The 27151-nt window shown below is 46.0% G+C and overlaps 1 protein-coding gene across 1 annotated transcript in view; it reads right to left on the reverse strand.

Annotated features, from left to right (window-relative positions):
- The window catches only part of LOC135373995 (uncharacterized), a 109236-nt gene extending 82373 nt beyond the window's left edge, over window positions 1–26863 (reverse strand). The window contains exons 1-2 of the mRNA XM_064607016.1: window positions 26801–26863; window positions 18887–18937 (exon numbers count right to left, since the gene is read on the reverse strand). The gene's annotated coding sequence lies outside the window, so the exon portion shown is untranslated. The remainder of the gene's footprint in view (window positions 1–18886; window positions 18938–26800) is intronic.
- Between the last annotated feature and the right edge of the window lie 288 nt (window positions 26864–27151).

Raw genomic sequence — 27151 nt, forward strand, 5'->3', positions numbered from 1 at the left:
GTGAGACAATCTTATTTTTACCTAAGAGACGCGCAGCGATTTTTTTGTTTTTTTTTTTTGTCAGGCAGGGTCCACGCGGCTGTGGCCTTGCGCGCCCCATCCACAAGCACGCGACCTTCAACCTCTTCTTTGCTACAGGTCTCCCGCTGACTGGGAAATCAATGACCACACTGCGTGAGCTTGTTGTAGTTAACGATGTATGATGAAAGTCACTGAAAAGGTTAGCCAGCTGTAGGACTCGAACCCACAGTGTCCCCAGAGCATCACTTTACGTTTACCCAATGGTCTCCCAGTTCCGCCAGGCTCATTCAAACCGTGGGAGAATACATGAGTTGCCTGTGCGCCCTTGACGAAGAGCCCAGTCCGACGAACATATCGACAAATCAGTGAGAAGAAACGAAGCGCTTCGTAAAGATCTTTAGGCACTGGTAACATCGTCGCCTTTGTTTCAGGTTGCCGCCAGTCCCCCAGGCAGTGTGAAAATCATATCCTTTTCATTGGTAAAAGAACGTTGTGGAAGTTTCGAAAAACGTAAAATGTGCCCATTGCGAGACCCCTGCAGGTGATGGATGCCACCATTGGATTAGCATCATCCGATAGCTTTAGACATGACCTTTCACATGATATAAACTGACTGGGTTGAAGCGCATGGATGCCAAAAGGATTACTGAGGACCACTCCGAGGGTTTGAGGTACCTACGGCTACCGGAAACGAGAGATTTTAGTTGTGCGTTGTTCTGTCGGAAATTTTGATTCCCACGGTGGCACTGACACAGCTCATGGAGGGCGAACGTCCCAGACAACACACAAAATCCTCCGGATATCCCCACGATCCCATAACATCCGGGAGAAGGAAATATCCCGGTGAAACTTTGTGAGGATGTCCCATGGATATCTCAGAGGGACGACATTCAGAACGTCCAGTGCATGTCCCGTTTAGAATTTAGATGGGAAATTTGTCACTGTGCCTGATTCCTGGCGGAAACGTGTGTATCGGAAATACGTGTATCCACCCTGTGACGTCACAAAGTCGTTTTATAGATCATGTACAGTTACTTCGTGAGGTAACATCCTGTCGAAAACTAAATATAACATCCAAGCTTTCCGCATCCAGTCCAGCAGTAGAAGGGATCCACTGTGACTATATACCTCCTGTGAACAGAAACTGTCTGGCATGAAATATCTGAACAGGTTGGTGCCCAGCCAAACCAGCGGAGCCGTATTATGCATGTAGCTAGCTTGTGGTAGGGTAAATGTGTTGCAAAATTGGGTTTCTCTTTGGAAAACCCCATTTGCAACTTTTCTATACAAATGATAAAAGAAATGAAAAAGAAATAACAATAAAATAATGGTATACATATTTCGCCACCTCGATTACAGTGCTTCAGTATGGAATTTGGATTTCAAAATATTCAAAATAAGGTTTGAACGGCGCCGCCGATAACAATGTCGTCGGGGCAGTATCGCTTGCGGTACAGTTTCTGGGAAAGAAGTTTTCTTTCGCCTAAAGGTTTGATTGCATCAAGTTTGAAATCTCCGCAGATTACGATGTATTGTATACATATCTTACCGAAATAAAATTGAGCTGCAAGTACTCTTAAGGTCGGCGACCGTGCTCCAAGCGCGTTAACCAAATTTTTGTTTCTTTTTCAGGGTATATTAGCACACCCAGGGAGTAGTTTGGTGAGCTCAAGCGTCTCCAAAGTCGTGCCACCAGAGTGCGGGAGAAGGAAACGATTCAGAAACCCTCCTCAAACATGTGAACACCCACGGAACCCCCCCCCCCCTCCCCTTCTCCGCGAAATATTTAATTTTCTGCCTAAGCCAGTGCTGGGTCATTCCACGCCAAATGATCCAAAGGTCCTGCTCGACCCCCGCACTTCTCGACCAAAAAATTACCGTGGATACCCCAAGCTATTAATAGACATTTCCCCAAGTTTTTCTGGTGAATATTGAGTCCCTGTCATTTTACGCGGGGTCAAAGTTTTCGGTAAGCACGAAAACCATAGTATGCTTGAAATAATCGGGCGGGAGCATCGCTCGCATTATGCGCATAATTATGGTGCTGAAACAGACGACTGGGTTCGAAAAATGTGTTGAAGGAGAAATTTTTGGGAAATATCAACTCTGAGTGCCATAAAACGCCCCGGCTATCGGCGCTTTTTCTTGCGAATTTGCGAGTTTTTAAATATACTTTACGTAACAGCTGGAATCCTTGAAAACCTTGTGGCCGTTCACGAGGACCCATTCTACATGCCAGCTGGTTTTCAAAGCCGTCAATACAGTAGTTTTTGCCATGGCACACCTTAAACCTGGCGATTTTCGCAAAGTTTGACGTTTTTACGGCCAATTTTGAAAAGGAAGCGGTCGTCATAGAACAGTCATTTGGTATGCATTACGTAAAGGAAACCCTCAGCCAAAACATATAAAAAAACTAAACAGGTACTTTTTGATAGCGCGAGAAAATATATTTTCCCTGAACATACTACGCGGAGGCGCACGCACTCTCCGGTGGAGGGAGAGCGTTGGTGAGCATGGCGGGCCTGGCGCGCTGCAACGCGACAGCTCAGATACACCGCTGTTAGTCGCACGATGCCAAAAACGATAATTTTGACTAGTGGGCACCGGTCTAGTGCATGCACAACCTACTGCCAATGTGCGACAGGTAAGGAAACTGCCTTCACCAGTATAGCAACGCGAGTCGATACTTTGCATTACAAACCCGGCCGAAACATATCGCCTCATGAAAGCACTTTTACTTACACCTTCCTCTTATCATTTTCATACGTGTTGTACAAGAGCAAAACGTCTGCAACAAAAATAAATGGTCCTGCTCAGTACTCCAGTATGCGCAAGGAACGCAAGATGACGTCCCAGAGTTGCGCGCATCATATACGTAGTCTACAAAGTTGAAAATTTATCAGTGAAAAAGGGTTGTTATCCTGGTCCTCCACTGACAGTTGCCTGGTTTTGGAGACAGTAGCCTGCGGTGCAAGTGGCAGCATGGCACAGGCAGTACACGTTAGTCAGCTTTGCATATGCCGCCAGTTTATTGCGCTTGTAAAAGGCAAATATATAGTGAGATGGGAGCCTTTTGGAGATAGAGGTTCTAGAGGAGATACAGATCTCCTCTCTGGGATGCAAATCCCAACGACACGTGAACATATACGTGTAATACGCTTTAATGCTCTGTGGCTGACAGAAAAGTCCCTGTGGGGACGACTTTGTGGATCACTAGACGCATAAATTGAAGTCACTGAAATACCATCACTGCGCGGCAAAGCAACAATCAAGAGTTCCTTCGGAATCTAGATTCGCTCCCTCCTGGAGAAGGTGTCATCCTAATAGATTTTGCCGAAACCTACTGCTTTATCGTACAGTACACTCCGCAATCTTTCTATTGGGATCAAGGACAGGCCACCATTCATTCGACTGTATTTTACAAGCGGTTCCCTGGTGATATGAACTTGCGTCACCGTACATTCGTTGTGATATCAGATTGCATACGGCACGATAATGCCGTGGTCTCTACCTTTCAGACAGAGCTCACACGCAGAATAAGAGCAGACTATCCCCATGTCAATAAACTTCACTACTTCACGGACGGCGCAGGTTCGCAATACAAAAACAAAAAATGTATCATCAACTTCTGTCACCACTACTGGGATTTCAGCATAAGTGCATCATGGCACTTCTATGCGACCTCACGTGGGAAAGGGCCGTGCGATGGAGCTGGGACTCTGAAGAGGCTTGCTGCTAAAGCCAGCATTCAGAGGCCCTTTGAAGGTCACATACTGAGATCCGTGGATCTGTACAGCTGGGCAAAGGCAAATCTCGACGCAATTACATCGATCTGGGTGCTGGAGGAGCAGGTAATGCGGCAGCAAGGGGCGTTGAAGAACCGCTACGACAGCGCAAGGGCCGTGCCTGAAACAATGAGGCATCTCTGCTTCGAACCCGTTAGCCGCACTGAAATCACCATGAAGACAACATCCATTCCCAACAGCATCGGGTATTCCGGGTGTTCAAAAACCTGCTAGAAGCGCGGAGCCGCCTTCTACTGCATCAACTACTGGACATAATCTTGAGCTCCTTCACTGTGCTAGTGTGCTGAGCACAACGATTCTTTGTGTTAGACGTTTTGTTTTTGTACAACTCGTATGAGAACGATAAGAAGAAGGTGTAAGTAAAAGTGCTTTTACGTGGCTATACGTTTCGGTCGGGTTTGTAATGCAAAGTATCCACTCGCGTTGCTATACTGGTGGAGGCAGCTTCTTACCTGTCGCGACATTGGCAGTAGGTTGTGCATGCACTAGACCGGTGCCCACAAGTCAAAATTATTGTTTTTGGCATCGTGCGACAAGCAGTGGCGTATCTGAGCTGTCGCGTTGCAGCGCGCCTGGCCCGCGATGCTCACCAACGCTCTCCCTCCACCGGAGAGTGCGTGCGCCTCTGCGTAGAACGTTCAGTTAAAAAAAAAATTCTAGCGCTTATCAAAAAGTACCTCTTTAGTTTTTTTTAGATATTTTGGCTGAGGGTTTCCTCTACCAAATGTATACCAAATGACTGTTCTATGACGACCGCTTCATTTTCAAAACTGGCCGTAAATACGTCAAACTTTGCGAAAATTGCGAGGTTTAAGGTGTACTGTGGCAAAAACTACTGCAGTGACGGCTTTGAAAACCAGCAGGCTTGTAGAATGGGTCCTCGTGAACGACCACAAAGTTTTCAAGAATTCCAGCTGTCATGTAAAGTATATTTAAAAAAAAACGCAAAGTCGCAAGAAAAAGCGCCGGTAGCCGGGGAGTTTTAGGGCACTAAAAGTTGAAATTTCCCAAAAATTTCTGCTTCAGCACATTTTCCGAACTCAGACGTCTGTTTCAGCACCATAATTATGCGTGTAACGCGAGCGATGCACCCGCCCGATTATTTCACGGATACTATGGTTTCCGTGATTACCGAAAACTTTGACCCCGCGTAAAATCACAGGGGCTCAATATTCCCAGGTAAAACTTTGGGAAATGTCTATTAATACCATAGGGTATCTACGATAATTTTTTGGTCCAGAAGTGCGGGGGGGTCGAGCAGGACCTTTGGATCATTTGGCGTGGAATGACCCTGCTGGATAACGGGATACCCCCAACTCCCCCATAATAAGGAAAAAAAAAAGACACACACACGAGAAATACAGCCTTGACTGCCACGGATGTAGGTTTTCTCTTTTTCTTTTGTGAAACACGGCGAACAGGCGAATTTGCGTTCACCATCAGTGCGGTCTGTGTGGTTGTTGGATTTGGGGGCGCCGTACGAAAATGCCTCACCAGAACCCACTCGCTCTCGTCTACCACACATTTTAAGCTTGATTCTCGTTCCCAAGAAGCCCACCAGGGTGCCCTTCCATCTGGTGGATTTTATCTCGAAGCCAAGGCAATCCAATCCGACAATGTCCACGCTGTTCTCTTTGCTGCTGCTTTGTTTGTCGTGTCGCGTGATGTCCTTTAAACATTGGATTAACATACGCGCAGGCGAAGCTTGTGAGTTGTGCAACGAGTCTACGGACATTGGTGCCGTGATGGGTGAGTGAGAAAAAAACTTGAATGAAAACTGGGAGTAGCTAACCCTAAGCCTAAATAGCGCGTGTACGTAGGTACTACGTACTGGTATGTATACAAGGATGGGTAGAAGTCCAGCGAACCCGTAGAGATGTAGGAAGGGAGTTGCCTCAGGACAGAAGCCGCCGATATTTCGAACACAGACTGTTCTTCTGTTCTGTTCCGTTCAGAAGAAGAACAGTCCCTGTTCGAAATATCGGCGGCTTCTGTCCTGAGGCAACTCCCTTCCTAGTATGTACAAGGAGCGTTGTGGTGCATTTTTTGCGGAATGTGAATTTATCTGACCTCTGGATGTTTTTCAATGCGTTGTGCTCGTTGTGTTTCAGTCAATGTACAGGTTGGGACAAAAGTTTACGGAACACGCGAGCGACGTACTCGTTCTCCGGTGCGACACCCTAGCGGCTGCCGGAAGCGAGTGAGTTCACTGTTTCGGAGGGGTGGAAGGGTGCGCTGTTAGCGACACACAGCGGTAACTTGTACTTCCCAGGCACGCATAAGCGACACTGTGTGTCGCTAACAGCGCATCCGTCCACCCCTTCGAAACAGTGGACTCACCCGATTCCGGCAGCCGCTAGGGTGTCGCGTGTTCCGTAAACTTTTGTCCCAAGCTGTACACCCTATGCTCGTGTAAGTTTTTTGTCAACATTTGGTGCTTCTGTGACAGTGTCTACGTATGTTTTGTAACAAAGCGCGGGCCTCAAATCGTATGTTCGCTGCCGATCATGTTACCAATGACACGCTATTCGCATTCGCTTCTCTCGCTTTCGTTGTCATGCGGATGTGGAGGTTCGTTTGTGTTGCCATTTGTTTCGTTTTCCAGTTTGCACGGGGGATTGCCTCGCGGTATGCACGGCACGGTACATCGGTGGTGACAACTGTCATTGCGCCGTGACTTGGAATTTAGGAAAGGTGCCACAAAATATTTGCTGAAAAGGTAACCGGTTTACTGTAAGATTTGCCTCGAGCTGGACGTCTAGTTCTCAAGCGGTTATTCATTTTCGAGTGATGGGGGAATTAACAATGAAGTGCACATGATCTTCCTCGTGCACTGCGTTGTTGTGGTCACTTGTTTGATATCCTGGAGTCGTGACATCGGGAATGGGCAAGTATAGAACAATACAATACCTGTGTTTGTGAAGGAAGCGTGTTCAGCACTGCATTCTGCACTCACATCACTTTTACTGCTCCTTTGCTGGTTCATTCCTCTTCGTGAAACTTGCCAGTTTTTATACATTTGCATTATATTCTGCATATCTATAGCAGAGCTGACGTTGTAATTATACATTTTGGGCTCGATTAGTACCAAATTAGGAAAGTTTGGTTTGGCATAGTGAATGGGAAGGTGCAATTTTGTTTCTGGTAATATGCCGAAGGATACACGGAAGACATTTCTTCGGCACGTGGAGAGGTGTCGAGAAGCATTCAGAAAATATGAGCACCCCCAACATGCTTCGTCAGGTCAAGTATAGAGGACCAGCCCTCGACCTCACAGGGTTCAGCTCAGCATTTAATCAAGAACGAGTGTGCAGAGACCAGCACGCAAGAGTACCTGACAGATGAGCAGATTGAGACGTGTGCACAAGCCTCTCCTATTTCAGACAGCAGAAACATCCATACAGTGCAAGCAACATCGCAGAGTATTCCAACAGCTGTTCCTCACCATCTTTCAGAAGACGCCGAGCAAGGGGACACACAGAGCTTCTGCAACAGGCTGCGGAAGTGGAGTGTCACACATCGCATTCCACATGATGTTTTAACATATTTGTTAAAAATTCTGCGAACACACCCTTGTCATGAATCCCTGCCGGGCTCTGCAAGAACACTACTACGGGCGCCTAGGAACAGTGCAAAAGTTGTCGAACTGGGCTGCGGAAAGTACTGCCATCTTGGACTCGCATCGGGCTTGCAACATTCGCTGCAGGGTGTGTCGTGCCTTCCAGATACTCTCGTGCTTCACTTCAATATTGACGGCCTTCCAATTGCGAAAAGCACAAGGGACCAATTCTGGCCCCTACTTTGCAGAGTAGTCAACTGTAGTGTTGGAGAACCCATCCATGTTGGATTATTTTGTGGAAAGTCAAAACCACAATCTGCAAATGTTTTTCTTGAGCAGTTTGTAACAGAACGGAAAGATGTTCTCACAACCGGCATCGAAATACAGCACAAGCTAGTTCAGGTTAAAGTCTGAGCAACTGTGTCTGATGCCCCAGCAAGAGCATTTATCTGGTCCGTTAAAAGTCACGGCCGCTTCTACAGCTGTACTAAGTGTACTGTGAAAGGGGACTACAAGGACGGAAGAGTTTGTTACCCTGTTGTGCCATCTGATGGAAGGACTAATACAGGCAAAGAACATCACACTGGAGAAACTATTTTGACTCAACCTCCCATCGATATTATCAGTGCAGTTCCTCTTGATTTTATGTATCTTGTTTGCCTAGGCGTTGTACGGAAGCTGCTCCAACTCTGGTTTACTGGTCCAAGAATAGCATGTAGGCAAAGCTCAAAAACATGCATGGAGGTGTCCAAAAACCATGTGTCCCTTCGGCAACATATTGGTGCTGAATTTGCGAGGATGCCGACGAGCTTTATGGAGCTCGACGCGTGGAAAGCGACTGAATTTAGAATGGCGCTACTTTATACTGGACCAGTAGTGCTCTACTCGTCGATTCCAAGCGTCACGCGCAAAAAATTTCACGGTGCTATATTGTGCACTCACGATACTCGCAAGTGCTACACATTACAAGGAGCACTTGGGACATGCCAAGGAACTGCTGCGATACTTTGTGTCTACATTTTCATCATCACCAGCTCCTGTGGCATAGTGGTTAGGATGATGGCTTTCCACGCCGAGACTGGGGAATGATACGGGTTCGAATCCTGTCAGCGGGGCTGTGCTGTCTGAGGTTTTCCCTGGGTTTTCCGAAGACTTTCCAGACGAATGTCGGCACAGTTCCCTCTGAAGTCGGCCCAGGACGCATACTAACCCCTCTGTCCCCCACTCCTTCCTGCTGTCCTCTCTCCATCTGTCCACGTCTGTATGCCGCTCATAGCCACAGTTGCTAACACAGGCGCTAACACGGAATTAAAAAAAAACATTACATTTTGATTAGCGGATGATGTTGACACTCATGGCCCTGTAGACAGTTGGAGCGCTTTCCCATTCGAAAATTTAATGCAGAAGGTGAAGCAGTGTATCAGAGAGCCAGAGCGGCCGCTTGAACAGTTATTCACGCGTGTTTTGAAAGAGAGAAAGACCACCCGTCCCACATGTGAAAGCAGAAAGAGACAAAACAACATCGAGTCTTCAACATACTGCCGGAACTTTGCCACTGGGGTGTGGAGGACCTGAATACAAAACGGTTGCTCTAGGCGAAAAGTGCATCTTGAGGACTAGCTGCGATGACAACTGCTGCACGTTGCTAGATGGCACGGTGGTCGTAGTACACAATATTGCTTTTTTTTCACAACAAAGAAGCCCTGCATCATCGGAAGAAAGTTCCTGCGGATGCGAGACATGTACTCGTTTCCCTGTCCTTCATCTTCATTAAAAATATTCCTGGCATCAGAGCCCTCGGACATTTGTGTCTGGTCACTGGTGGTCGCGTAGTCAAAATGCATGTTGCTGCTATTTGAAGGAGAGTGGGCAGTCTTCCCACTTCTACATGCGCTGTGCCATTGATGGCGCATGATGGCCGTCGTCACTCATGTGCCAGTAAGCTTTAGCTCGTCGTCATTACTACCGTTGATGGAGAAAGATGTCTGTGCCTAAGTTTGTATAAACATTGGGCATTTTTAAGGTTTGTTTTGTGTGCGTCAAATCTTTGTTGTGTTTATACGCAAACATTTTATGCAGATGAAGAAGCCTTCCTCATTGTTAAATTTCCGGATGAAGAAAATTACGTGGCCGTGGCTTGTGTTGGTGGCCGCCAGAGAAAAATTGCAACAAGCTACACACCATGATTGTGAGGGGTCAAGCACCTCTGGAAAGCTGGAGGAAAGTACCATGCATTGTAATAGAAGGTTTCTGTAAGTACCTCCTTGCCTTATAGATAGAGCCTGATGTTTTCGGGTTTGACCCGATATTTCCCCGAATTTGCACCCCGAATGGAAGTTTGGGCAGTTTGGGTTAAACCCGATAAATACCTGGAAAACCGTACTTCGACAAGGTGAAGACGAGGTCTTCAATGTGTCTCCCATTCCAGCGCAGATATTTCGACGGAATGTCAATAGATGACGCTGGTGTTTCAAATGTTATAAAACGAAAAAAAGAAAAACGAAAGCTCTGCCAATTGGATCAGCTTGCTTGCGCCCTTGGAATGTCACGCGATGCGCATGCGTGAGCAGCGAGCAATACGAATGTTGTTGGGACTAGAGGCTGCCGGGAATCGAAGGTTTAACTTTTCGGTGTGCATTAGTTTTTGCGGGTAACCTAAAACTAGTTAAAGCTAACCTTTTGGGGCGCCGCAAAAAAAAGCGCCAAAGATTTGTCAAAGGAGTACCCGGACTTTGAAGTCATAAAGCGACAGAAAGGCGACGGTGTCACCGACGCAACTCCAACTTCGTCTGCACCGGAGTCAGCAACGCTACTGTGCTGCAAGTACTCCGCAGTTGAGTTGTCGCCAGACCCAGACAAAAAGCCGTATGATCGCTTTTGGGAACATGTTGCATCGAAACGGCACATCAAGCTAAAAACAGCGGAACGCGAGCAGCGTCTGCAGCCCACCATGATGGACACGCTCGTTCGTCAAAGAGAACGGGAGAAGCAAGCGGAGGGTATCGTCCACGACTTCGTGCATGCACTGAGCTTCGACGGAATAAGCTTAGGACATGCGGATGGTGAAATCGGAAAATTCGTCAGAGCATATCGTCCTGCGGCTCGAGTGTGAGCTCTGATGCTCTATAGGATGTCTATACAGTATGCCTCTTTTTATGGAAGCTGCAGTATTGATTAAATTCTCCCTCCTCCGGAAAAATACTCAAAGGATATACTACGTCACAGGCAAAAATGTTCGTTTTGTGCTGGAGTGTGGCTTTTTCTTAGAAATAAGCAGTTTTCACTGCAACCACATGTTCACCAGCTTATACGGATTTCATTTCATGGAACGTGAGACAACATCTCCGGCAGCAGCCACATGAACTTTTATTGTAAAATTCTGCAGCTGTTCCAATCTTTGTTGCCATTTAGCTGTAGCATATCGCATTTTGTCACTTTCTAAAGAAGTTTCTGTGTGATAGCCGCATTCTGTTTCTGCTAGGTTCAGATAACGAAGCACGAAGAAAACTGCCTATACTGCTGAACAAACATCAGACCTGCAATCTGATGCAGACTCACGACGTCTCCGGAAGAAACCTTGTAGGCTAATTAGCAGCAGTGACTCTGACAGGGTCGATAAAACAGTGCTACCACCACCGCCAGGTTTCGTATTAAGTTGTTAAAAATTTTTTACCTATGTTTTCACATCTCTCTGATTATGTCAGTGTTGTGCTGTATGTGCGTACAGCATTTCATGATGTTTTCTGCATTGTGTGTGGCGTTGCAGTATTACAGAGTTCCATTGTCTATGTCAATTTCGATACTGCCAAAATAGTGGTCTGAGGAGTTAAAATGTTTTAGTTTGTTGAAGTGATTGGTAACTTCGCAAGGCATACGCAGAACAAGGGACACAGCGCACGGTGCCTACCTAGTGTTAATGCAGCTTCTTATGGTAAGAGAGGAAGATAAATGTTGGCTAGCACATTATGTGCTTCCTCAAAGCATGCTGGAAAACTTGCACCTGCCACAGAGCTGAACAAAGCACTTTTCATCCCTCAGCATCATCATGCATTCTGTTGTCACTACAGAAAGTCTCCTTCGTGAGGGGATATACATAACATAATGCTTACAAATAGTAAGAAAAGATACCAACCATAACCTTACTGAAACTAGATTCGTTCTTTGAATGATTGAGCATGTCGCACACTAGAAGCATTCTATTTGCAAAGCTCGGTGGGTGCAAATGTGCTTATGTTTAAGAGGTTAAGTATCTGGAGTGTGGCTGGAGTTTATTCATGGGTGCCTTCTGATATGTCGACGGATCTCTGTTGCCAGTAGATCTCAGTGGAATCAGTTGCTGCAATCAAGTGGAATTTGAGTTCAGCAGTGCTTGTTTGACAGTCTCACAAATGAGACATATATGAATAGGTGAATGCATATAAATCAATGAATCAATAAATGAGAACAGGTGAATCAGCCGGCATACGTCTGGTGCAGGGATGAGCATATTCAAGTACATTGCATTTAAACTACAACAAAACATAATTCATTTAAAATGCTGTTTAAACTATAAATACCTGACTTTATTTCTGTATTTAAATAAGATATTTGAGAAATTGTATTTATAACTATGTTTAAATAGAGTTCATTTTTCTAAATACTATGTAAAAGCTGGTAAATACAATAAAGACAGCAGTCAAGTGTACGTGGCAAGACTGTTAGGAACTGTAATTATTATAAGGTCACACTGGACACAATGTAGAACACAAAACATTTGCCAGGCGTAGTTGGTTCAGTCATACTTAAACGCTTGGAAACAAAATATGCTTGAGGCATTGTTTCAAGTGATTACTGCGCAAATGTCTACAGAGCAAGAGTGCGGGAGATACTGTAAACGTATTTTTATTCGCAATGTATTAATTTTCGCGAAAAATTGTACTCGCGAACAAAGCTTGACGTTTATCCCACGAAAGAAAACAGCCCTGAAATCGCTAAATTAAGTACTCGCGAATAATGCATTCGCGAAAATTAATACATCGCGAATAAAAATAAGTTTACAGTACCATACGGGTACCTGGAACCTCTATATGGTGCCCTAGTTTTGACAACTAATTTCTCAGCTCTGTCAAATAGTCTCACGAATCATGACAAAAAATGTTGGTTTAGCAAAAGCTCATGCTGGTCACTTTAGGACTTTTTCATTATTGCTAAAATTTTGAAGTATGTGTGTAAGAGTAAAATGATTATTTGTGTGGTTTTGGTCCAGTATATTAATTCATTCATTAATTCATTCATATTAATTCATTAATTTTAAAATGTATCTGAGTACTTGAATACTGTGTTTGTATTGATACGCTTAAGTTACAAAGTATTTACGGCAACTATTTAAGTATGCCAAAAGGTATTCCTTATTTTTTACAGTAAAAATATGTGAATGATAAATATGAACATTGCTGTACAGTTACACATGAACGCTACAGTGAAGAAGTTGGAGGAGCGTTGCAGCACAGAAATCATGGTATGTAACATTCGTCCATTAACCACTAAAGATTCACACTAACATTAAACATTAAACACTAACATTTAATGTAATTGTGCATTGTAATGTAATTGAGCTTTGTGCATTTGGATAGAATAGTGTTCACGCGTAGTTTGAAAAGATGTCCACCTTTTCTGTGGGTTTCTAGGTTGTAACGGGGTGCACTTTTCTTCAAGAAAGAAAAAGAAAATGTGTACTTTGGCTAAGACATGGGGCAAGTGTTTCTCAATGCAGTCTAAGCCTTCTCGTTGACACATCGACCCTATAATTAGGGAAAGTTTGTTTTCTCATCCCTAGCTTATTAGCAGCATTCAAGGGAAAATGGGTAGGCAGATCATGCTGTTGAAAAGGTTCAACAGCTGCTGGTCGCATAGACCACTTTGCCGGTTTTAAAACTGCCGTTGACATTAGCTGTGACACCCTGTATATAAACATTTCTCTGCTTTGTGTTCAGCACACCCTTTTACTATTTTATATTCCGAAAGAGATGACAGAAGGTTGTGAAATGAGAATTAGTAGAAACTTGCACCTCAACTGTGTTTCACAAGTTTTTCCACAGTGTTTATGTACTCTCGTTTGTAGTACGTGGTGTGTACAAGGCTATTTGTGTTCAGGAAATAAATATGTTGCACTGATATTGGAAAGCAGTAGTTTGAGTGCTCTTTGCCATTCTGAGCCGCAGCAGTTGGTGGGCAGTGGGAGGAGGGGATACGCGTTCTCTGGGCTGCATGCATGCTTCCCTGCAATATCTCAAAACACTCATGCAGTATCATTCCAGCTTGATCACTCAGGTGAAACGTGAGGAACTTGCAGAGACGTTACTCGTGTGGCCAAGATGTGCGTTTTTTGGGATTGGCGTTCGTGACAATCCCCAAAAAACGCACATCTTAACAAAACGGTAACAACGATAACAAACGGTAACAAAATGCATCGCCCCCATGCATGCTTCAGGGTCCATTGCGGGTATTTGCAGGTTCATTGCAACTCTGGTTAGCTTGGGTCCCACTGTGCTCTTCGTGATTGTTGCTGTGGTGGGCAGTTCGCTCATTTGTTGTGTGTCTAGGCCTTATTCTTGTTATCTATTCATGGGATCTATTAGCTTCATTACCATATTTGGTTCTTTGTTTCACAAAAGTGTGCAATCCTCTGACTCGGTTAAACATCTTTCTCCACGCTTGTCCAGCTGCCGATCCTACTGTAATGGCATGGCAATGCGTATGCATTTACGTATGCATATACGTATACGTATATCGAGAAAATAAAGTGTGGGGTTTTCGAGAAATCGATCCGTGAAGTCGGTGAATTTCTCGAGGGTGATCCCGGTTTGCTCCCTCATACCGCCTTAGCTTTATGATTCACAATCTTTAACAGCATACTGTTAGAAAGAGCATGTAATTGTGCTGTCCTTGTCGTCAGTGTGAATCTTACTGAATAATGTTGACTCATACAATCTAACCCTTGTCTCTTTCCAAATAATGGCATGTATATCTACGCTTCTTTTTGTGAACGTAAAAAAAAGTGAGAGATAATGTGCGGCAACCCTGCCTCAATGCTGCTCGAGGTATTTGCAACATGACGTTGCATTGGGCATAACCGTGTGAGAGAGAGCTAGGCATAAGAGTAATCTCTTTTATTTCTCGTAACTGCTGCATTGCTTACTCTTTTCTACATTTACTTCTCAGGTTGCATCAGGTCAAGTCGGCTCCTCAAGAACGACACCGACAGTGAGATAGAAGCCCATATAAGATCTTGGCTGCGACACGCCAAGGAACAGCTTCTGCAGACAAGTAGGCTTGGCGACAGCTGTGATATACAAGGTGATTTCTTTTTTTTTGTAGTTTTTTTTTAGTATTACAGTTTCTTAATGATTACACCGAGGGAAGGTAAAACGGGTAGGAACACTTTATTACAATTAACATGACCAAGGCTTTCGTGCAGAGCCTGCACTTCATCAGGTTAAAGAGTAACCGTACAACAGGACGTATATATACCAGTAGAAAGGGAGGGAGAAAGGGAAATAGCAAAGCAAAAACACAATCGAAGACACTTATCTAGCTGAGGGAGTTGAAAAAGCAATAAGTAAAATAAGTAAAAAGCGAAGCAGACCGGACAAGACCAAAAACTACAGCCCAGGGTCATGTGTCACAGGCACACAACAGGGGGAAAGTTCACAGCGCGGACAGCCCCAAAACGCAAGGCGACCCTTCCGATGCTCCCTGTAACCGGGAGTTTCGGGGAGGACTCAAGGTCGCTCCGCAGTCCCCAGCCGGCCGCGCTGCCAACCCCCCCGGTCTGCAAACACATCCACCCCCAACATCCACACTTCCTGGATAACGGAAGGACGACCCACTTGAAGCTTAATGAAAAGTTGAACAACTGTAACGGGTCAGCGTATATGTTTAACCCATGTGGTTTTTGGTCTTGTCCAGTCTGCTTCGCTTTTTACTTATTTTACTTATTGTTTTTTTCAATTCCCTCAGCTAGATAAGCGTCCCAGATTGTGTTTTTGCTTTTCTATTTCCCTTTCTCCCTCCCTTTCTACTGGTATATATTTATACGTCCTGTTGTACGGCTACTCTTTAACCTGATGAAGTGTAGGCTCTTCACGAAAGCCTTGTTCATCTTAATTGTAATACAAAGTTTTCCCACCCGTTTACCTCCTCAGTGTAATCACAGTTAATTTGACTTGGGCGTTGCTTTTTACTTTGTATTGTATTGTTACTTTCTTAGTGTCAGAGAATCATGCACATGGTTTTCGCAGATGGGTGGTACGGCCTGATAGAGAACTTTTCCATGAAATTTGCATGAGTGTAGTTTGCATAATTTGTTTGTAATTTGCACTGTTTAATTATTACTTTTCTCAAAAAACCAAAATGGCAGAAATGTAGGCAATCCTTTTTTGCACCCACTTCATATTTTGGGTTGTATGGCCCGAATGGATATTTTGGGAATCTTAAACAGAGCATGCACCTCAAATATGCATTCCCGGATGTACCCAGAAATGAAACGGAAAATCCACTTGCAGCAGCTGTGAAAGAGTGCAGGAAGTATGGATGGGAACTTAGGAACTTATAGTACCCAACAATTGCCCTTGCCTTTGAGCAAATGTCCTGAAACCCAGGTGTGCTGTTCTTCGCATCATGCACACAAAATTGTAACATGTGCGCAAAGTGTGCTACGCTCGTCCACCTCGTACAGGTGACAGCGGCAACGGAATTGCGCGCTTTGTCCGTGACAACGTAGCCAGGAAGAGACGCGGGAATGTGCCATTCTTCGATGACGGTTTCGAGTAAAGTTCTTTGCCGAGTGCTCAGCCTTCATGTGTCGGCACGCTATCACGAAATTCCGTAGCGTGATGTCTTCTCGTAGTACATGAAGCGTTAGGGAAACTGTCTCCTGCTCTTGAGGTCCAGCCATCTATCCAGCCAGTGGCATAGCTGCATGGAGATTCTTCAAAGATAGAACGCAGTTCGCACTCAACGCGCTGTTTAGCTTTCTCAAACATTTCAGGCACAATGGATCGTACGTGCCGGCACAACATATTCGGGAACAACGCAGTTCAAAAGACTCCTGAACGCCTGCTCTTCAACAATACTCTAGGAGTGCATGCCATTGATATCCACTGGATGTCCACTGGATATCACCGTGTTGTCTGGATACTTGGGAGCAGCAACATACTGTCATCACAGCGGTCTTACGGGCTTTGTAGTACTCCTCGTGGTTCAAAAATAACGCTACGGGGCATAAAACTCATTAAAGATAGCGTGCACAGCTTCGGAACTATCACTTAATGCGCCCAATCTAAGAGACTGCTGCAACCACGCGGTAACAAATTTGTATTCTCAGGTATTGTAACTTTCTGCATGAAAGTGCGTAATAGCAAGTTCAAGGCGCCCACGAAAGTCATGCCCTGCATCTCCAAAGGAAAAAATAAACATACGTGCCATAAGTGCAAAATAAGTACACAATGCAACATTTGGGCAATAAATTACCAAGCAAAGACTACGCAAAGCAAAACGCGCTCGTAAACATACCAGGAGCGCCTTTGTGTGGAAAAATCGCTCCACGGAAAGGTAGCCCTGCGTCTCAATAAAACGTATTGTGACGAAGACGATGTGTCATGGGAAAAAATAAACGGAAAAAGGGGAGGTTAAGGGGACTCTACACATCCTTCCTGGAAACGAACACCAAGTGTGAGCGTCTTGCTTGAGGGTCCGTCGTTACACGGTAGCGCTCGCAACGTTACAGGTACCTTACCAGCAGTGCAAAGTACGGGCATAATTCAGATCTCTCCCAGTTTAAGAAATAATTAAGAACGTGCAAAATTTTCGCGTACCACTAGTGGTTTTGCGATACTAGGCGGACAAAATATGCGCTTGAACCCAGCCACTTTATATCATGTGAAAGACCATGTAAAGCTATCGGATGATGCTAATCCAATGGTGGCAGCCATCATCTGCAGGAGTCTCATCCATGTCACATGCATGTGCACATTTTACGTTTCATACTGCCTGGGGGACTGGCGGGAACCTGAAACAAAAGCTACTATGTTCCCAGTGGATAAAGATCTTTACGAAACTCTTCGTTTCTTCTCACTGCTTTGTCGGTATGTTTGTCCAACTGGGGCTTCTCGTCAAGGGCGCACAATCCGATGCATGCGGGCTGTGTCGTTTTCGTCATACCATCGTTGTATGTAATGACAAGTTGGATGACTCGTTGACGAACTGGCCTGCTCCTGTATAGGTACGAAGCCCAGAAGAGCACGCTGATGGAAATATCAACCACTCTAGTCCTGAATCACCCATCATCCAAAACATTCTTTTACGGGTTCCTTGAATTCTCTACCTGATGTCACTGTCGCATTATATCTAGGGTTGCCAATCGGGATATCCCGGGATCCCGGACAATTTTTTACGTCCCGACATTTCTTCCGGAAAATCCCGGGATTTTCGTGACAGCGAATATGACTGAAAAGTAAAACACCTGCAGGCCATCAGGCAGAGACTCACCACTTAGTAAGGAAATAGCACTTTTTATGACTGGCGGAGGCAGAGGACTGCTGCCTACGTGATAGGTACAGATATATCTGAGTGTCATTTCGTCTAGCGCAGAAGCTGAACGGACCTTCAGTTTGGCAGCCAGTATTTTCACAAAAGTTCACTCCGAAGTGAATGACACTACCCTCGATGCTCTGTGCTTTCTCAGGTCGTGTGTACCATTGCACAATGCACAATGCACATTGTACAATGTGACAAGCACTCAGCCTCGGTGTTCAGTGTTTCGTTTTTTTTTTTTCATTCGTCTTTTTTGTTTCTGTTACGCAGTGGAATGTTACACAGTTTAAAGAAATCATTAAGTAATATTTCCTGTGACTTCAAGTGTTGCGGAACTCGCCTTCTTTTCACGCGCAACAGTGAATTTCGCATCAATAGAAAAGGAGTGGCACTGTCATCGCAGAAAATAAAAATAAAATGTGAGAATTTCGTCGGCACTACTTTACCAATGTGGTTACACTGCGAATTTTCGAGTGCTTTCCTTCAGGAAAAGGTAGAATTGGCAAAGCGCAGGTTAGATAATTCTGACCCGCGTAGGACTACACTCGGAAGCACAACTCTAATTATATCTTATCGCCTCATCTAACACCTGTAGTTGGTGAGTGGAGTGGGGATAATGTCGAAAGAAGATTGCAATGATGTGATAGGAACCCCTAGAGGATACCAGACCATCAAACTTTGCCCAACAGCAGGGTGCTTCGACACCCCATCTTGTTGGCACTGTAGGGTTGATTTTCTCCAAAGCGCGCGTGTACACGTCTCCCTTTCCCACCTGGATAACCTACGACAGCTTTGGATACATGTGGTACATAAAAGACTTTGGAACCGTCCGATGCTTGCGATTTTGGATAAATCGATACTTCACAACAGTATCGTGGAACTACTCGTATAAGTCTTCCGTCGGCAATATTGTTGTGAGGCAACTCACCTGGTCGGGATTTGTGGTCATGATTCAAGAACGTGGAGTTGTCACGAGCGTCTGTAAAATACAAGTAACCTTACCATTTGATCCGATGTGGCACAATCCGGAGGTGCATTTGACACCCGGATCAACGAACACAAAACCAAACCACACAGCACGATTATAAAATGATATTTTTCTCGTTTTCATCAGAAAGAAAACACTTTTCCGAGTCTAGAACCAAACTTTTACCTTCGTCATGCGAGGAGTTTTCTCGGGAGCGAATTTAAACGGAGCCGCGAAGGGAGTACAGCTGGCGCCACGCCGTGTCGAGCTGCCGCGCGAAGACACCGTGCGCCGTGAGTAAAGGCGGGGTCCCATAGCCTCGATTTGAGCAGCAGAGCAACAGCAGCGGAGCAGCAGAGCTGCAGCGACACGAGGGGTCCCATAGCACTGGGCGAGAGCAGCAGAAATTCCCTGCTGCTCTCGTATCCGAATTTTTGGTTGCTGTGCTGCCCTGTTGCTCTGCAGCCTGAGCAGCCGGTCTCGAAAGCCAATCAGGAGGCTGGTTGGTATTGTTTTCGTTCGACGGTGTTTAGGGTTAGCAGGGCGGTGAGTGACGGCAGAAGGTTTGTTTCCTTTTGTTCCGTAATTTGATTCTGAAGATCTGGATACGCTTGTGATTGCCAGTAGTTTGGAGCGAGTGTTCAATCATCGGGACTGCGTGAAGTGCGCATTCAGGACATAATTCAGTTCATAAGTTCAATAAAGTGTTCGACCGAACCTACGTGATACATATGTTGTGTACCAGTTGTAGCTACATGTTCGCTTGTTTTCTGGAAAGTACTTCAAAGCCCGTGACCTGATAACGTACAAGCAAATTACTTTCACGTCCATGCCGTGTGAAAACCAAACCGAACAAATTTCTTGTGGTCGGTATTCTAAGACCTTGCTAGGTGGTTGTAAATGAAACTGACCCTTGGAAAGGGTTAGATGGAGATAGACAACGTTCAGACAACAAAAAAAGGTTCGACAGAGATAGATAATGAACCCATTCCTTGTGAAAACAGGCAGAAAGCAGCGAATACTAGCAGAAGGGGCCTTTGTTTTCGTTAGACAATTTTATTTCACTAATAGCAACGTACGCATTTGACAGTCACCGTAAGTCAAAATATCGAATACTATAGTAACGAGGCAATATTTATACGACAAAATCCCGTAGAAGAATCTCCACACAACACAGCAAGGACGGTTCTGCACAGCAGGAGGACGAACCTACGTTGAATGTCATGAAACTGACTACACATCAACGAAGAGTCAATCAGGTAATACGAGGCTCAGACCACCACCACACTCATCTCGAAGTTCACTTATGAGCTCCAAATCCACAATATATCTCTCACACAAACGCCTTTCACCTAGGATTGCGTTCCTAGGTGTGTGCACTAAAAGGCTTAGCCGCTGCGTACGCCTTCGGAATGTGCGAAATGTAAACAATGCCACAGTTGCCAACACGCTTTGTGTTTCCTAAGCCGCTGCTGCCGCTAATTCAAAACGAAGCTATGGGACGCCTCCAGCAGCAGAGCAGCGGCAGCAGAAAGCTGCTCTGCTGCCATGTTGCCGTGTTGCTGCTGCCGCACCGCTGCTGCTTTGCTGCTGCTGCTCGCATAAAGCTATGGGACCCGGCCCTAACTTGACGCGAACTACGATCGGGCGCGCGACACGTCATCGTGACGTGTCGTGGTCCCGCCAGGAGCATGCGCCGTAGGATCATGCATATGCGTTGCGGTCATCTGGTCCATGACGCCAGCTTCCGCGCGGTGGTCGCAGTCTGTCGCAGTAGCATCCTGTGGGTTTCGCCGACATACCGAGACAATGTTGGATGGTTGGTTGCCCTAATTCACGTCAATATCCGCGGAGCATCTAGTGTCATATGTTTCTCAGTGACGAGACGGACAGCTTTTGATGACAGGAAGCAATCGGATCGCCGGAATGGAAAGCATTATCTTGCCTCACATTCAGGCTGTTCACAAGTCTCTTTAATTTTGTGATTTGATTTCAGTTTACCTTATCATATGCACAATCATATCAGGTTATCCTATCATATATGATATTGACGGGGCCATTTTCTTGTTTATACCTGAATAAGTTAAGATAATGAAAAAATGGCTAGGAAGCAAGCGAGCTGGTGAATATGATGCATAATGTAAAACCCCGAGACTGACATCCTGAATGACTGAATGACATCCTCAGGAAGTCATCAACTGGTCCTCCCAGAAAATCAAGAGCTGTGCGACAGAATCGCGGCTCCTCCATTCCACGAGAAATGCTCCAGGTATCATAGACAGTCATCCTTTTTGGAGGCAGAGAATTTTACGGTGGACCACCCTTTATTTCAGAAAGAAGTCAGTCAGGTCCCAGGATCGGCCCAAAAAACAAATGTGTTTATGGAGTCTGAGCAGATAAACTAAATGTAATATTTCTCGTCCCGCAGGCTACCCACAGGGACGGGCACATGACGTACCTGAATGACTCTTCACGGACAGTCCGAGAGTGTTATCCTCAGGACGTTATGGGGATAACCGCGAAGGACGAAGACACGATGACACTGTGGAGACATCCTGAGGACCGCGTGTGTTCTTGGGGACGAGCAGGCGCCAACGCAACGCCGCTAACTTGGCAGGCTACCCACAGGGACGGGTACAGGACGTACCTGAATGACTCTTCACGGACAGTCCGAGAGTGTTATCCTCAGGACGTTGGATAACCGCGAAGGCCGAAGACACGATGACATGTTGGAGACATCCTGAGGACCGCGTGTGTTCTTGGGGACGAGCAGGCGCCAACGTAACGCCGCTAACTTGGCATTACGCGATGCCGGTGACGTAACGGGGGCCAAAAAAAGAGTCTGTACAACTATTCGATCAGCAGGAGAATTAGCGCGGGAGAGGAGGAACGCAGAAGAGACACTTCAAGCGCGCGCTTCTCACAGAATGGAGCGATTTCACCCGGAAAAATTCTGGCATATTAGTTTCTCGACGGCAAGAATAGTTTCCAGCAAAAAAGAAAAAAAACTATGAGGGTTCGGGAAATTTCATAGTCCCTTTAAGGCCCACTGTTGTACAGACCGATACCTCATCATTTTTGATCCGTGGAAAGCTCGGGGCGTACGCAGTTTTGGACAATTCTGAATAAGTGTCACGAAAATGCGCACGCCTCCCGTTCTCAACAAATCAGGATGATAGTTGGCTAGGAATGTGCTATGCAGTGGAGTTCATTTTTAAGAGTGTAGAATGTGATCCTAGCGAACGCACCAAACGGAATTTGGAGGAACGGTGATAACAACGCGATAACGGCAAGGGAGCCTACATACATCCGACTTCAGCGCGGTGATACCTCCAGCCGATGTCCCTCAGGCGGCCGCCATGTTGGTCCCCTGCTTTGTCAGAATCGTCAAGGGTATTGCCGAGATGAAATTCACCGCATGGCACGCTGCTAGCCAACCATCATTGCCTCCTCCTATTTGTCGAAAATGGGAAGCGTGTATGTCGTTTTGTTTTTGATTATGTGCGGCATAAGTGTCACCAAAAAAAGGCGTACACCTCTCGTTTTAACAAATCAGGGCAGATAACGAGATTGTGGTTGACTGAGAGCGTGGTATACGGTGAAGTTAGTTGGTTTCTAAGAGTAAGAGAGTATGCTCGCAATACCACGCCGTCTAGGGAATGAGGACCAAGGTGGCCGGCGGCATCATGTGGTGTGTCAAAGATTGACACCACCCTAAGACGGAACACGCTGATGTAGGCACCCTAGATCACGCAGGAAATGAGACACATATGGAGCCATTTTTTATTTCTAACGCGAGCGATCGGCATCCAGTCCTTAACCTTGACTAAGAACGCCTGGGCACGGGTTCGTCGGTATATTTTATCGCTACCACCCCAAGAACACATTGTCATCCTTGGGCTCAGGAGGGTCAAATCTGATTCTCAAATTGTCCTCAATGTGTCAGTTTAGCACTATACCGCGTCCCCATAGTATAATCAGAATGTCCACAGGCCATCTTTAAGGACAATTTTAGGACAGTGTGATAGCACATAAGCGACAACCTCTAGATTCCTTTTTACTGTACCCCATTTGTTTTTGTCAGAGACGAGTACCGTATTTTCACGCGTATTACCCGCGGCTTATTAGCGATTTTTTTGTCACGGACGCTCTGCGGCTTATCCGCGGGTGCGGCTTATCTGGTGACTAGTTTTCCCTGGTTCTTTCCCCATACCCCGGATTAAACGAAAGGGCCGACAGTGCCTCATGTTTTTCGGAACAGGACCGCCCTGCCAGTGCACGAACAATACCGAACAGCGGCGGGTCCACATTCGAGTGGACTGACCTTCCGAATACATTCCCCCACGCAGCTTTAACAGAAGGGGTGACAGTGATTCATGTCTCCTGGAACACCACTAACCCGTCAATCCACGAAAAACACGCAACAAGGGCACAATCCGATCTTAGTAGAACACTATAGAACTGACCTCAAATGTTATACATCATGCCGACACCGGAATGTGGACAGGGTTTATGGCCTTCCCTACGGTCGCCTCTGTCGGCAGACCCACGGGAAGGGTTCAATACACCTGACATCGGGATAAAACGTGGTCAGCTAAGCATCAGTTATCATTTGACCAGAGCAGCAGCATTCGTGGGCACGGCAGTTAGAGGTGCGGCATGGCTCTAACGCGAAGGCACAGCTACGACAGCGGCTTCAAACTAAAAGTCGTCGACTTCGCGGACCTGTACGGGAACAGGGCGGCTGGCAGGGAGTACGGCGTCGACGAACGTTGAGCGTCTCTATTGATTTTATATGTGCATCACTGGTTTAGCGCACAAAGCAGTCGCGTCGTATTACCCGCGGCTTATCTGCGGTGCGGCTAATACGCGTGAAAATACGGTACATTCTGTTTCACTGATTACTGTCCATTTGTCTTGATAAGCTGCCGCTATGATGTCTAGCTGTTCGTTTTTCCCCAACGGACAATGAACAGGGCTCAATAAAAAGGAAGAGGAAAAATATAAAAGATCAACAACAGCAAAAAAAAAAAGAAAGGAAAACAAATTAGAGTGAGAAATTCTCTTCGGAAGGTACCGAAGCTCCTTTCCATCCGCTGCACTGCGACGAAGCAAAGTGCTAGCAAGATCTGTCAACAAGACCGCTCGTGAGATTATCGAGGCAGAAAGAATAGATAAACTCTTCATGGCAGGCCTAGCGTGTTACGAACAGTGTCTCCTATGAGTTCCGTGCGCCGTTTTTTCATGCCGCAGCATAAGATTTAAACCCCTACGATACCCGTTTCCTACAGAATCCAAGCGCACAGATGTTGGCAGACAAAACAAACACACTTCGCACACGGCATGACGCACAGAGCCCAGTGGAAGCCGCAGAGAGTTCCTTTGATTTGAATATCATTGAGCCTACCGCCACTTGCCTTCACACGTGGAAAGACCACGACCTACTGGATTTTATAACGACCGTGCCATAATCGGCAACCCCTATGAGAAGCCCGTCCGCACGATCCGCTAGGGGCTCTACTTGTCGGCCCGCGAGATCTACATCATGATTGCACAATGGGAATTTGAATTTTGAACGTGCAGAAAGCGCAGCAGACGATAGTTTCCTATGAAAACACCTAGAATGAACGATGATAATCAACTTCTGAAATAGGCTCTTCCATGGGACACCTACCGCTAGAAGTGCGAAGCATTGCTGAAATTGAGGCCGACTCGAGGAGTACCGCCACCGCTAGCTTCCAAATGCGGCGCTGGGAAGGTGTACATATGACATGGTCGTTACAATTTAGGAGGTCGTGGGAAAGGCTGTGGCCGAATCCGGCAGAATATCGACCATGGCGTCTCCCGGACTTGGACGTTGAGAGAGGGTCTTGCGTCCGTACAACTCCTTTTCTCCCTCTCTCTCAGCTTTTTTTTCTAGCCTTTCTATTACGATTTGTATGTCTATTTGAGAACAGTCCAATGAGACCATTCAACATTCACAGGGGAAAAGCTGCGGGGGCGCGCAAAAGGCTACCTACTGACCTACTTCATGGCGTATTGAAAGTGCGAACCAGGTATAAAACAGAACCGCAATGCATGCTCAGAGTCAATCATTCCTACACTTCCAAAACTGAGCTTCACCTCATTGCACGGTGTGCGCCGATCACTACCACGAATGGTAGGGTGATCGCTTCTGATTTGAAGGGAGAGAAGGGCGTATGCCTTCTAGCAATCAGGATATATTCACATTGCTACAAAAGGCGTACGCCCACTTCGCTCTTCGAATCGGAAGCAGTAACCCTACAGTACTGTGAGGTGGATGGTGCGGTGAGTTCAGTGGTGATGAGAATTTGCTATGAGGTAAACTCCTGCTCAGGTAGCGCACAGTTACCCCTCTGGTTCAACAACAGCAACAAGAACTGTATTTTATGATCATGGATGGGGAATTACACCACCACCAAAATAAACTTCACCACATAGCACGCTCTTAGCCAACCGTCATCCCGAATGAGAACGCTCTGTCCCTTGATTTGATGAATAGGGGATCGTACGCCATTTTTGTGGGAATTATGAACTGCATAATGCTACAAATATGACGTACATCTCCCGTTTTCAGCAAATAAGGTGAAGAGTGATGCCAGTTGAGACGGCGCTTACGTAAGGGCGTGTCATGTGGCGAAGTCCGTTGCTAAGAGTGAGCCAATTCTTGTTGCTGAGATTCCGCAACATGACACAACATGACACATGTGAGCATGTAACAGCTGGAAACTGGGCGCATTCCCGTGCGTGTGGCAGCTATGCAGTTATGTTGCCAACAACATAATCGAAAACAAAAATACGCTAAAAATGCATAACGCTGAATAACAACCATTGCGCAGGACGTTCCCCATTGCATTGAAACATGCCACTAATCTATGGAACGCCCTGGGTATAAGCGTTTTTGTGACAATTAACGTGACCATACAAGTGCCACAAGACCAGGTACACTTCTCCTTTACAACAAGCAATGGCAAAGAACGGCTGTGCTCCAAACAGAAGGAAATAGAGCAAGCCCCAGAAAAATAGGGCTGAGCTACCACGTATAAATTGTTATCGTTGGCGCGTTCTGAACGTCGTGAAACGCCACAGTCTGCAGATTTCAAAGGCTGCGTTGCGATTTTGCCGCTTAACGAACCGCAAACGAGCGGAACACACAAGTTGACCCGATATCCGGGGCTTAGCCCACAGGTTCTTGTACAGGTTGGGACAAAAGTTTACGGAACAAGCGAGCGGCGTACTTTTTCTTCGGTGCGACACCCTAGCGGCAGCAGGAAGCGGGTGAGTTCACTGTTTCGGAGGGGTGGAAGGGTACGCTGTTAGCGACACACAGCGGTAGCTTCCACTTCCCAAACACAACCAGGCGATACCGGAACTACCGCTGTGTCTCTGGCATCGCACGCTTGCACCCCTCCGAAGCAATGAACTCACCCGCTTCCGCCAGCCGCTAGGGTGTCGTACCGACGAAAAAATACGCCGCTCGCGTGTTCCGTAAACTTTTGTCCCAACCTGTACCAATGAACACTAAAGTGACAAAGATACGCACGACTGGCATTGAAACCTGCTGTCCCGATTTATTCCACAGCATCACCGATTAAAAAGTTTAAGCCCGTATAAAGTGCTTGCAAGCAACCGTACGGTATCGTATCGTGACTACGATACGTTGGAAGAGGAGAACATCTTAACACGCTCAGAATCAATCTGCACACGAGACCATTCGTTCTAATCTCCTCACGTTTGAACGCTTACATAATATCCACATTGGTAAGGCGTCAAAACAAATCTCGTACGAAATTGACATCGTTCGGAGTGACGGTTCGCTCTTGCAAACTACGAAATTCACAGAAGAGTACTCACAGTAATGCTTGGTGTGTCGCAGCCAAGAGTCCGCAGCAAAAGAAGGGAACGAGCCTTTTTTTCTTCCTTGTCAATTTCAACGGTGTGCCGGTGTCTCCCCCAACGGTTCACGGCCACCATTCACGGTCCGTAATTACACCGTATATGTAATTCTGAATAATTCTTCATGCATAATGCCTCATACTTTCTGCATTCAACAATGAGAGGTCTACGCCCTTTTGTGCGTGAAATTGTAAATTGCCATAGTAAACAATGCCTTCTCTTGGTAACATTATGAAAAAAAAAAGAACAGCAAGAAGGGGAAAAAGTACCATTCCGTCGAATTTTGAGAACTGCACCGGGAATAAGTCT

The sequence above is a fragment of the Ornithodoros turicata genome, unplaced genomic scaffold, assembly GCF_037126465.1.
Source record: "Ornithodoros turicata isolate Travis unplaced genomic scaffold, ASM3712646v1 Chromosome37, whole genome shotgun sequence".
NCBI classification, from domain to species: domain Eukaryota; kingdom Metazoa; phylum Arthropoda; class Arachnida; order Ixodida; family Argasidae; genus Ornithodoros; species Ornithodoros turicata.